A 13,401-nucleotide genomic window follows, 5' to 3' on the forward strand; every position below is an offset into this window, starting at 1 on the left:
TAGCTGGGAGACTGCATTTATAAGTGGTCATATGGGTCTATAAATGCGCTTATAACTCCTTAACGTCAATCTACATGTGATACCTTTTAAGCACATAGCATCCTGCCCAATGGCCAACCTACAGTCTACCTTAGGGGTGACTTATATGTAGAAAAAATAGGGTTTAAGGATTTGCAAGGGGTTATAGCCCTTTAACTACTGCCGTTGGCCGTCGCGAGCACTATCTCGCTGGTGCTGCGAATGTCCAACGGCAGACGTGGCCCCGCCCATTCCGCGGAACCGCCGCACTGCCGCAATATAACGGCCGCGGCTAAAGTATTAAATGGCAAGCCGGCCGAGCAGGCCCAAGACATGTTTAAATAGTAACTTGTCTGGATGGTTAAGTTGGTTGTGTCAGTACTTGATTACATCAGTGGTGTCATTTGAGATGTCATCAGTGATGTCACTGACCATGTCATGAATGATGTAATATGTGACATCGCGCACCCAAAGCGTACACATCAAGGTGGGTGCAAGGATTCTAACCGCCATTTTAGAAAAGTCGTGAAGGATCTGCATACAGTGTGCGATGGCAACGTGTTTTTCAGTTACATCTTATACATTTAATATTAAGTGATGTGCGCGATTGGTATGTGACCAGTCAACGACTCCTGCTCCAGCGCATTCACGACACATGCACATTACGGTACACGACGTTTGCGTGGTGGCGGGTCCCGCATGTCGTCATATACGCGCTGAAGCGCGCTGGGTGCATAACTCCCGCAAAAAAAAATGTGTGTTCTAAAATGATATGCGTGTGTCTTTAATATACATATTAGGGCAAGAGATTATGTAAGATATTCAGAAAAATAATACATATTTGTACTTATAATAAACGTATGTTATTTTTAAACATATTTTCGCGAAGTTGCGTTGAGTGCGTGCTTCGTGAGTGCAGAGTGCGCGGATCCCATGTGACCTAAAAAAAAAAGAGATTTCATTGGTTCATAATATTTCCCACTGTAACTATTGAAGGACCCCACCCATTTTAATCATTCTTGTTGGAGCATCTTTCGAGAGACATCTCTTTTCCAACAAGAACCCTTTTTCCTTGTTTTTTTTGGTATTTTCTAAAAAATATCAAACAAAATGGCATCTGGACAGGAGCAGGAGGAAGTATCTTCTGAAGAAGAATTCTTGAAGGAGGCACCACGTCCACAGAGGCCAGAATCTGTTGTGCTGAAATTCTTCACTTTTCCACCTGGAGAGAAGAACGTAAATGCGAAAAAGGTGACATGCAAAATTTGTGACTGAGTCCTGTCAAGAGGCAGTGAAAAAAATACTCTTGTGGCACTGCTTCTATGTACAAGCATCTCCGGACCACACATCCTCTCAAGCTTGTTCGGGAGGAAAAGAGGCGAGCTGCTTTGAACCCCTCACCTGCTGTGCCAAGTATGTCTGGAGTGTCCTCAGGAACACCTGCAATGGACATTAGGCCAGAATTCGCCTTTCTCGAGCAACACTGTGTGAAGTGTAAGAAACGAATATGCTTCAGTGAGCAGTCGGTGGATGCAGTTTGTGATGCGCACCGCAACCATCATTGTTAATTTTGTTTTTTTGTAATTTTTGGAATGATGTGTAATTTTGAAAGTTTCCTGTTTTATCCGTTCTTTTTTTGTTCATTTTTTGAAAAAAACACCCACAAAAATACAAAATTGTAAAAAAAAAAAATGCAAAAGAAAAAAAAGTTCTTATCAGAACTACCTTATCTGGTTAAAGAAAGAACTATAATTGCAAGGTAATGTGTGAAAATGTGGTTGAATATATGTATACAGCATGATTGACAAAGAATGCATTAGTAGTGTATGGTGAATTTATAGGTGAAGATTTATGAGGAAGTACTGCAGCGTGACACTGCAAGCTCTATAGCTGCACTGCACTGTGGCACTTCCGAAGCACAGGGATGTGACATATGTACATGAATATGATGCAACTCTGTGCTACCCTCTGCACTGCTGCACAAACTGCAGCCATGCGGTGACACAGGCACAATTGCACCATGGTGCAAGGATGTCTGTGTCGTGCGGAGATTGTTTTTGTGCAGGAAGAGACACCTTCCTGCACAAAAACAATCAGCAAAGGCATTTTCCTCTTTCAATGTATGCTGTGGAATGCAGCATGCACTGAAAGAGGGAAGAATGAGGAGAAATTAAAACAATTCTCCTCGTTGCGCCTTGCTAAACCAACTCTAGGATGGCGCAGCATTCACACACATCTCCAGATTTATGATTTCTCATACATCTGGAGATGTGTCTTGTTCGCTGGGTGTTGCGTGGGAACACCCACAGCAACACCTATGGAATGCGACTTTAACGCAAAGTTCTGTGTATGAAGGGGTCGTATTTACAAGGAAAGGAAAAACCATGCAGGGTGACTTTTCCTCTCCTTGTAAATATGGAGGAGTACCTGGCGCCATCACTACGTTACAAAAAGTGACGTACTGGTGGCACAGGGTGCTTGTAAATCTGCCCCATAAGTGCTTAGTTATTTGCAGACTGATACAATAAGAACATAGTGCTGGATGGGTGATTGAAGAATTGCATGAGACTGACAGGAGGTATCCTACGCTGCATGGGTACTACTTCAGTATTTAATGGAGTGGACCAATAGTATGTATCTGCTTAGAGATTTGTAGGGGTTATGCACAGAATATTTTATGTGTACTTGTGTTGGTGCCTAGGTCATTTTATAAGAATACCACTAGTAACTGGAATGATGACAGTGCTGCAAACAGAGAGAACACTTAATTTATAAGTGCTTACGTATTGGTGGAGTGATAGGATAAGTAGACAGTGGTAGATAAGTGATTAAAGAAGTACATGGGACAGACTGGACGATTCCTACACTGTATGAGTACTAACTGGGTAGTTAGAAGAGTGTTTCAATAGTATGTAGCTAGTTAGAGGTCTGCTTGGATAGTGCACAAAATATTATAGCTGTACTTGTGTTAGTAGCTAGGACTTTCCATACGTTCATGAATAGTAACTAGAATAATTACAGTATTACAAACAGAGTGTATACTGAATTTATAAGTGCTTAGGTATTGGTGGAGTAATAGGATAAGTAGATAGTGCTGGATGGGCGATTGGAGAAATGTATGGGACAGACAGGAAGATTCCTACACTACACAGGTACTAACTGGGTATTTAGAAGAGCGTATCAATAGTTTGTAGCTGGTTCGAGGTGTGCATGCATAGTGTACAAAATATTGTACCTGCACTTGTGTTAGTGACCACGCATTCCTTAAGTATATGACTAATAACTGGAGTAATTTCAGTGTTGCAAAGAAAGTGCGTGCTGAATTTATAAGTGCTTAGGTATTGGTGGAGTGATAGGATACGTAGATAGTGCTGGATGGGTGAATGAAGAAGTGCATGGGTCAGACAGAAGGATTCCTAGACTGCATAGGTACTAACTGGGTGTTTAGAAGAGCATATCAATAGTATGTAGCTGGTTAGAGGTCCGCATGCATAGTGCACAGAATATTGTAGCTGTACTAGTATTGGTGTGTCTATGGTTTTGAGAATGGTAGTCTGTATTTTAGGGTGTGAGGAGGTGTATCAGATGATCACATGGATGATGTCATTTGAGATGACCATGTCATGAGTGATGTAATATGTGACATCATCAGCAGTGCAATGCGGGAGCGGGAGTTATAGTTAGCACAACTAACTATAACGGCCGAATTTCTCTTGTTTTGTACGAGTGAAATGTCCAACTAACTATGACATCCATGAAACCTGTGTTTTTTTCAGTGGATTTCTGAGGTTTTTTAAATGCTAATTTCTAACTATAATGTCCCTGAAACTTGTGTTTTTTTCAGTGAGTTTTATATATATGTATTTAATCTCCTCTCACTCTTACAAGGAAGGAATCAGCACTCAGGCTGTAGTTTGGAAGTATTTAATCTGCAAAGGATGTGATCCACGCGTTTCGGCTCGTCCGAACCTTAATAACGATACAAGACGTCATTGTAGCATCCTTATTTAAATGTACAAATGCCTAAAGTTGCCAACATTAACAAAGGACTACATATTACTTTAATCCAAAAAAGCTGGCGTACATATTACTTTAATCCAAAAAGCTGGTGGCCATATTGGCCTGGTCACGATGTGAAAATTCAGGAATTGATACAATAAAGAAAAGAAAAGAAAACAAGTGTTAATATGCACACAATGTCATTTCAGCATATCTTGCCCCATGACCGCCATACCTGTATGTTCGTCAACGTGACTTATTCATAATAAACATACTTAGGATTTCAAACATCAACATAAACAATGGACTACACATTACTTTAAAGTGAAAGTCCATTATTCTGGGCACGTTGCGTATTATAAAGGTTCTTGCACGAAACAAAAGAAAAAAAGGGGTTTTAATATATACACACTATCCCTAAATAAAGTTCTAGCGATCATAGTTCCATTCCATTCACAGCTCATTTGAGATGGCATGAGTGACGTAACTTACCATGTCATGAATGATGTAATGTCTGAGGTCATTAGCAGTACATTGCGGGGGTGTAAGTTATAGTTAGCTCAGGTAACTATAAGAAATGCGTTACTTACCTGTAACTGCAGTTATCCAGTATTAGTGTCTTTCATAGATTCACATGCCTGAATCATTCCCCGTCGTCGAGACGGGAGCCTCCGGTATATAAAAAGTAATGTCCTAAAGACATACATAGAAAAGAATAGGCCCAAAGGTCTCACCTTAGTAGCCTATCCACGTCCTTTTGCAGGAAGGACCAAACAGAGCAGGCCCCAAGGGTCCCACCTTGGTGGCCTATCTGGGTCCTTTTGTAAAAAGGACCAAATAAAGTAAAACAGCCAATCAGCTACTACCTCCTTCTAGAACCTTCCTGCCAGGAGCCCAAGTTTCTCAGATTTTCGTACGCACCAAGCTAGATAGGCGTAAACTCATTAGAGAGAAAGGTGAGCTCAGCCAGGGGAGGCGGGAGGGTGCATGTGAATCTATGAAAGACACTAATACTGGATAACTGCAGTTACAGGTAAGTAACGCATTTCTTATCCAGTATTTGGGTGTCTTTCATAGATTCACATGCCTGAATCAGAGTAGCGAGCAATACATTATGCACATTCTGTATGAACATCAGGTATGAACATGTAGATAATACATATCACATGACTACAAAGCGCAAAATGCAATGGCATATAAATACAGTAAGAGAATGTGCATACCCGTAAAGGATGGAGGGATGTAGTAGGGCTCACCTCACTGGAATAGATGGCGAAGCACTGCTCGGCCCACTGCTGCATCCTTCATCAGCTCAGTATCCAGGCAGTAGTGGCTGGTGAAGGTGTGCGGGGACTTCCATGTCGCCGCTCTGCAGATGTCTAGTATCGGCACTCCAGCGAACAGCGCCGCAGACGTGGACATGGCTCTAGTCGAATGAGCTTTGACTCGTGAGTCTAAAGGCCGTCCGGCCTTGTCGTGACAAAAGGTGATCGCAGAAGAGATCCATCTTGAGATGCTCTGCTTTGTGAGGGGCATCCCCAGCCTTGGTCTACTAAAGGCAATAAAGAGCTGGGATGACTTTCGAAAGTGTCGTGTCTTATCGATGTAGAATTTAAGACATCTCTTTAGATCTAGAGAATGTAGAGTTCTTTCAGCTGCCGTGGTAGGATTCGGAAAGAACGATCTAAGCACCACTGGTTCATTAAGATGGAAGTCCGAGGGGACTTTTGGAATGAAGCGAGGGTTAGTCCTCAGAATGACTCTGTCCTCTCTGAATTGAAGAAAAGGATCCTGGATGGATAGAGCCTGCAATTCACTGACCCTTCTGGCAGAGGTTAGTGCCAGGAGGAGGGTCGTTTTCCAAGAGAGGAACTTGATCTCAGCCTTATGGATGGGTTCGAAGGGATGCTTCATTAGTTGATGAAGAACCACATTGAGGTGCCACGATGGAGGAATAGGCCGAGGTCGTGGAAAGGACCTGAATAGACCTTTTAGGAATTGTTTGATGAGCCTGTCCGCCCACAAAGATGGGCCTGCAGCCGTCCTTGTGAACCTTGAAATCGCCGCTAGATGCACTTTGATGGATGTATGCGCAAGGCCTGACTGCGCAAGGTGTAACAGGTATGGTAGCAGCTGCTGTGGAGTGGCATGGAAGGGGTGCAAGCTTTGATCCACACACCAGGAACAGAATCGCTTCCATTTTAGTGAGCAGGTTTTGTTAGTGCTGACCGCTCTAGCTTTCGCAAGGACATCTCTGCAATCCTGCGGGATGTTCAGATGGCTGAATTCGCGGTATTCAGGAGCCAGGCTAATAACTTCAGAGAGCTCAGGTTCGGGTGGAGAACCTGCCCTTGAGACATCGTGATCAGGGCCGGAAACTGCTGCAGGCGAAGAGGGGGCCGGGCAGAGAGGCGATGAAGCTCCGTGAACCAGTGCTGCCTCGGCCAGGACGGAGCAATGAGGATCAGAGTGCAGGGTTCCGATTTCATCTTCCTGAGAACCCTGGGTATGAGTGGGAATGGCGGAAAGGCGTACGCAAAGACGTTGCGCCATGCGATGGAAAATGCATTCCCGAGGGTTCCTGAGTGGTGATGCCTGCTTGCGAAGCTTGGGCATTTGGCGTTCTCTCTGGTGGCAAAGAGGTCTATGTTCGGGGTGCCCCACTCCTGGAAGATACGGTCCAGCACCTCCCTGTCCAGTTCCCATTCGTGGGAAGGAGACTTCTCCCTGCTCAGTGCGTCCGCCAAGACGTTGTCCTTGCCCGGGACGTACTCCGCCTTCAACGCTATTCCATGTGCCAGAAGCCAGTTCCAGATTCTTTGCGATTCTTGAGATAACGAGATGGAACGCGTCCCCCCCTGTTTGTTCAGGTAGTGCATCGTCGTGGTGTTGTCCGTCCTGACGAGCACTGGGGAGTGATGAATGCGTGGAAGAAACGCCTGTAGAGCTAGGAAAACCGCCCGTAACTCCAACAGATTGATATGGAGCTTGGTTTCCTGTGTAGTCCATTTGCCGTTGATCTGGAGTTCCTGGAGGACTGCTCCCCAGCCGTCCAGGGACGCATCCGTAGTTATTACGTGTGGCTCTGCTGGGAGCAGGAACGGCAGACCCTTTGACAGATGGTGGAGAGATGTCCACCAGTGTAAATGATTGATAATGGGTCGAGTGACTCGTATGCGGTCCTCGAAAGAACCTGTGGCTTGAGTCCATTGCTTTGTCAGTGCCTCCTGAAGTGGACGCATTTTTAGGCGGCAGTGTGGAATGAGCATTATGCATGAAGACATCATGCCAAGGAGGGACTTGAACGTGCGGACCGGAAGAGTCTTCCGCGAAGCCACTGCCTTGGCCAAGGAGATGAGTTTGATTTTTCTCTCCTGAGAGGGGAAAGCCTTGACACGGTCCGTGTCCAGAGTCGCTCCAAGGAACGTGATGACCTTGGTGGGTTCCAGAGTCGACTTGGCGGTGTTAAGGGTCAGTCCTAGGCGGTGGAAAATATCCAGACAGGCGTTGGAGGATGAAGCTGCGGCGGCCGCTGTCGGTGCCTTCACCAGCCAGTCGTCCAGGTATGGAAACACCTGGTGGCCTTGTTGACGAAGAAATGCTGCCACCGGTGATAGGCATTTGGTAAAGATCCTCGGGCCGATTTGAGGCCAAATGGAAGGACCCGAAATTGGTAGTGCTGTCCTGCCACCGCAAACCTGAGGAACTTCCTGTGCCCTTTGAGAATAGGTATATGGTAGTAGGCGTCCTGGAGGTCTAAGGACGTCATGTAGTCCCCTTTTTCCAGCAGACCAAGGATTTCTTGCAGAGTCACCATACGAAACGATTGTTTCTTTAGGAACACGTTGAGTGCCCTGAGATCCAGGATTGGTCGCCATTTCTTTCCTTTTTGGTGGATTAGGAAGAAGTGAGAGTAGAAACCCTGATTCTTGTGGGCCCGTGGAACTCTCTCTATCGCTCCCTTCTGCAGCATGGAAGCTATTTCCTGAAGAAGCAATCGTAGGTGCCTGTGTGATCGCTGGCACGGTGGCGTTGTTGGGGGGATAGAGGTGAATTCTAGGGAATGTCCAAATCGAATGAGTTGGAGTACCCACCGATCCGTTGTTATAGTTTGCCAATTGCGATGGAAGTATTTCAGTTTCCCTCCAAGTCTTAAAGAATGTAGTGGTGGAGGGGCTAGCGAGGGAGACAAGTCATTGTCTGTTGCCAGCAGGTCGTTTTTGGCCTCTTCCTCTGTAATTGGACTTGCCGTAAGAAGATTGTCATCCTTGTTGAGGTTGTCGCTGTTGAAACTGCGGCTTGGACTGTGAATATGTGTACGAAGACCGATTCTGATAGGAACCTTTGTATGGAGGTTGTCCTCTTCCCCGGTTGCCACGAAAGGACTGGGTCCGGAATTGTAAAGTACCCAGAGCCTTGGCAGTATCCGTGTCCTTTTTTATGGTGGTAAGGGCCGCGTCAATCTGTTCTCCAAACAGATGCTGGCCATCGTAAGGCATATCTAATATCCTGGTTTGCACCTCCTGGCGGAAAGTGGTGGCCTTGAGCCAGCCCTGTCGCCTCAGGACTGCAGCCCCTGCCAGTTGCCGGAAACCAGTCATGGCGGCATCAATGGCACAATCTATGAGCTCTGAGGCAGAGGTCTGTCCTTCCAAGAGAAGTGAATGTGCCTCCTCTCTGACATCCTCCGGCAGATTTGAAAGATAGGGTGCAATGTCCGCCCAGAGTTGGCGATTGTAACGGCCTAGAAGGGCTATTGAATTAGCCACCTTGACCGTCATGGCCGAAGTGGTAGTAAAGCGTTTGCCAACGGCATCTAGTTTCCTGCCCTCCTTATCAGGTGGCGTCGATAGAGGCGAGGCCGGATTTCGAGAGTTCTTCTGCGCCGCTTGAGTCACCACGGAATCTGGCTTGGGGTGACCTGTTAGACATGCCGGTGCCGTGGAGGTGGCCTTGTACTTCTTATCAAGCCTGGGCACCACCACCTGTATAGAAGCAGGTGCTTGCATGATTTGTTTGCCCTGCTTCCAGATGTATTCAATTATGGGGATTGATCTTGAAGTCTTCCTAGTGGGCTCCTTGAAGTCATAAAGGAAGCATTCAGTTTCCTGAGTTTCCATGGACATATGGAACCCCTTGGCAGCCCGCTCAATGATGTTGTGGAATCCACCGATGTCTGCGGGTGGAGACTCCGAGGTCTGTGGATCCGGAGATGCTGGAGAATGTGCCACATAATCTTGGTCTGCATCCGGGTCCGACTGGTCGTCATCGACTTCACCTTCCTCCTGTTCCCTCACTTCATCTTCAGATGAGGGAGCGTCCTGAATTGGTACCTGTGTCTTCTCAATGACCAGGGGAGTTGGTCTATGGCGAGATGAAGGAGCTGGCGCCTGTGCAGCTGGAGGTGCTGACGCAGAATGTTTCTCCGGGAACCTTTCCTTATAATCCTGGATGAGGAATTGTAGGTCCGAGACGATGGATGCGGGGAGACACACCATAGGAGTAACCTGTGTCTGGGATGGAGGTTGGACCTGTTGTTGTAGAAGGTCTTCCTCCTCTTCCGGTTCCTCGTCTGTGGTTTGGCATTTCAGGACTAGGTCCGATGGACTAGTAGCCTGCGTAAAGGAGTCCTCGTCCGACTCCTGACCTTGTAGTATACAGGCGGGAGGAAGTTGTTGTATCCTACCGGGCGAGGTCTGCTGCGGCGTAATAGGCCGTTTAGTAATTTTCACAGTGACATGGCTCACTTGCGGTGGAAAGGCATCCATGGCGTGGGATAGGAGTGCAGACTCCTTCCAGGGTCCTGTCGACGTCGACGCTGGAAGCGACGGTGTCGTGGTAGGTATTTTCGTCGACGGTAATTTAGTCGTCGTCGACGGTGGCTGCGACGACGATGTCTTCTTCGACGTCATTTTCGTCGACGGTAAAGTCCCCACCGTCGACGGTGTACTCGTCGTCGACGGTTTTCCCACCGTCGACGGGGTGATCCTCGTCGACGAGGTAGACTTCGTCCACGGCGTTGTTCTCGTCGACGGTGTCGTCGTCGTCGGCGCCTTTGACGAGGGTCTCGTCGTCGACGACGATATCTTCGTCGTCGATGGAGTGACCGGGATGGTCGACGGCGTAGGTCTATTCGCCGACGATGAAGGCGTCGTCCTCGTCGTCGAGGAGGAAGCCGATGAGGCCGTCGTCGTCGACACTGTCGTCGTCGACGTCGAGACGGTTTTCTGTGCTGAATGCACCATCGACGCTGTCGTCGTCGTCGCCGGGACCAGTGGCTGCTTCCCGGGGACAGGCAGGTCCTTGCCAGACACTGATGGCTTGCCCTCTGAGGACTTTTTAGAAGTCTTCATAGGAGGGGTGTCTGTGGGGCTAGGGGAAGAAACCCTTGGCCTCTTCAAGGAAAAATGCGACACTCCAGACACACTCTCACCTTCGGACACCAAGTCATCAGTCTTGGTCTTGAGCCTGTTGAGCCACAACAGAAGTCGACCTTCTCGGTCCTTGAGGGTCTTGTTGGAGAAGGTCCGACATATTTTGCAGTCCTTTGCCTGGTGGTGAGGGTAGAGGCAATATAAACAAGTCTCATGTTTATCCTCAATGTGAAGTCTTTTCTTGCTGCAGGAGGAACAAGCTCGGAAAAGACCCTTCTTCTGACTATCAGACATAACTGTAGAGAATAATTAAAGTAGTTTTTTGAAGAAAAGAGAAATTCCTGAGGAGAACTCAGGTGGAGACTCCCTAGCACAACGTGCGGTAGAAAATCTGAGAGACTTGGGCTCCTGGCAGGAAGGTTCTAGAAGGAGGTAGTAGCTGATTGGCGGTTTTACTTTATTTGGTCCTTTTTACAAAAGGACCTAGATAGGCCACCAAGGTGGGACCCTTGGGGCCTGCTCTGTTTGGTCCTTCCTGCAAAAGGACGTGGATAGGCTACTAAGGTGAGACCTTTGGGCCTATTCTTTTCTATGTATGTCTTTAGGACATTACTTTTTATATACCGGAGGCTCCCGTCTCGACGGCGGGGAATGATTCAGGCATGTGAATCTATGAAAGACACCCAAATACTGGATAACTGCTGAATTCCACTGTGTATGAGTGAAACCTGAGTCTAACTATATCGTCCCTGTAATCTTAGTTTTTTTCTGCAAATATCTGTTTTTTTTTAACGTTAAGTAAGATGCATATTACAATGGATAGTGGGGGGTTGGAAGCAGGGCCTGGCATTGTACTGCCCCCAGCCAAGCTTGCTGCTCCCGCCTTCCCTCCTCCTAGCCATCCATTGTCCAAGTCCATGCCCCTGCTCCCTTACAACAGCCCTGTGTGGCCGTTGTTCTGCCACTGGCCTTCCCGCCTTCTCTGAACAGTTAGCTTGCTGCCCCATCCACCTCCTCCCTATCCTCTGTTGTCTGAATCCAGAGACTAGCCTCCTCCCTCCTGCCACTGCCCTCCATTTAGCATGATGTACCAGTCCACTCCTCCTGCCCTCCATTGCCCAATTCTATGCCCCATCATTGACCTCCTGCTTAGCCTCTGTGCTTAGCTTGCTGCCCCTATTCTCCTTTCCCCTGCCCTCCAATGTCTGTGTGCATGCCCCTGCTCTATCCTTTTTGCCCACCATGTTCCATGGACCTGCCACTCTGATCTACTCTGAGTGTTCTGTTGAGCTAATAAGAAAATACTAAGTCTGCACACACCGGTAGATTGTCTAAGTAATCAAAATAGTCAAATTAACAAAAGGATGCGTGCGACCCAGTGGCGAGGTAGCCAACCAAGTAACTAATCAAAAATTCTGGTGAAAACCACCAGTGTACTGGATGCACTGCGTGGATTAATGTATTTAAACTTCACATTATTTTTCAAGAGAAACACCAATTTATATCATATTGATTAAAACAAAACATTCATTTCGAAGTTCATATTAAATCATCTGGTATATTTCTGTTGTTCAACTCAACAAAAAATGTTTTACATATGAATCACAACATCAATTGCATGTAATATAAATGCTATACAAAAACAAACTTGAACAACATATGAACAATTCATAGGTGATCCAAAGTTACACAGCCATGCCCAATGCATTTAGGGATTACACTAATCCCTTCTTCAGGGGCCACTGTTAAAAGTAAAAAAACATCAATGAGATACTGTACATTGAATAATGATGTTGTATCAATGTTAATAGATACATCGTCTAACAAGTCCAGAGGTGACAATGAGATCCTTATATGCATGCTACCTAAGGCAATACCGAAAAAATTATGTGAAATGGTGAAGGGTGCAAATCATTCCTGAACTGTGAAAATAGAATCACGACTTTTCATGAATGGTGAGAATTTAACTGTGAACATGCCAAGTTTATACTTGGGTGTATATTGGCGCGTGGACGTGCGCGCATGACTTGTGAGCCTATCACAGTCTGTGTGGACCTGAAGCTAACTGACAAACACCTCAATGTTACTTACTCCAAGGCTGTAACAACAGTAGAACTCGAGTTCAGAGTTCCAACACAATAACAGGATGAAACTGTGTGTGAACCACCAGTATCGATAGAATGTACTCTTGCCAATCAAAAAGCCTCAGACTGAAACTTACTGTCAAGCGTAAGCAACTGTGGAGCGCTTTTCCGAAGTTACATGAATGAAGCAACAACACGTGGACTGTCAAACAAAAGAACGTCACCATGAGCAATGTGCCTAATTATAAACGTCCATGATGCACTCCATGCCAAACATTATGATTACCTTGTCTCAAGAGTTCCTTTTTGTCAACCTTGACAAATGCTGTGTTAGTTCTAGCCTCACCCATCTTCTGAATCAGAGACTTGTGTGGTATGCAAATGGTGCAGCTCCCGACTGCTCCACCGCTCCACCTCTCCACCCTGTGGATATGTAAATAGATAACATGTTTGAAAACCAGCACGCAATGTGCTGTCTGCCTGCTCAATATGCTGAAAATATGCCTTTTTCTGACTCACCTGAGGGTTAATTCTGTTTCTACTCGTTTGCGATGTGCCAAGTGAACCTCATTTCCTGGTGTCCGGAACTCTGAATGACAGCCATTAGAAACTGCTGCACTAAGAGCCGACTGAATGAAATCCCACGAGATTGCTCACACAACAACCTGACTAAAAGAAGGACTATCTGAAAGCTGTTATAGGCGCCATCATGAAATGTACTGCTGCACTGGAATGCTGACTGCAAAAGAGTGGATTGTCAATAATCCCGCAAGATTGCTAACACAACTCGACTGAAAGAAGGACTATCTGAAAGCTGTTATAGGCTTCATCTTGAAATCTACTAATGCACTGGAAAGCAGACTACTAAAAAAAATGGATTGTCATTAACTAACTCGACAAGTCACTCACTATAGAACTTTGCTAAA

General features: G+C 46.3%; 1 long non-coding RNA gene across 1 annotated transcript; it reads right to left on the minus strand.

Annotated features, from left to right (window-relative positions):
• Positions 1-917: 917 nt before the first annotated feature.
• Positions 918-13,052, minus strand: LOC144769655 (uncharacterized). The gene is made up of 3 exons (XR_013598736.1): positions 12,995-13,052; positions 12,762-12,898; positions 918-1,240 (listed from the first exon to the last, which is right to left on the minus strand). It is a non-coding gene; the product is annotated as an uncharacterized LOC144769655 (long non-coding RNA).
• Between the last annotated feature and the right edge of the window lie 349 nt (positions 13,053-13,401).

This window comes from Lissotriton helveticus, chromosome 1_1 (genome assembly GCF_964261635.1).
Source record: "Lissotriton helveticus chromosome 1_1, aLisHel1.1, whole genome shotgun sequence".
In the NCBI taxonomy this organism is placed as follows: Eukaryota; Metazoa; Chordata; class Amphibia; order Caudata; family Salamandridae; genus Lissotriton; species Lissotriton helveticus.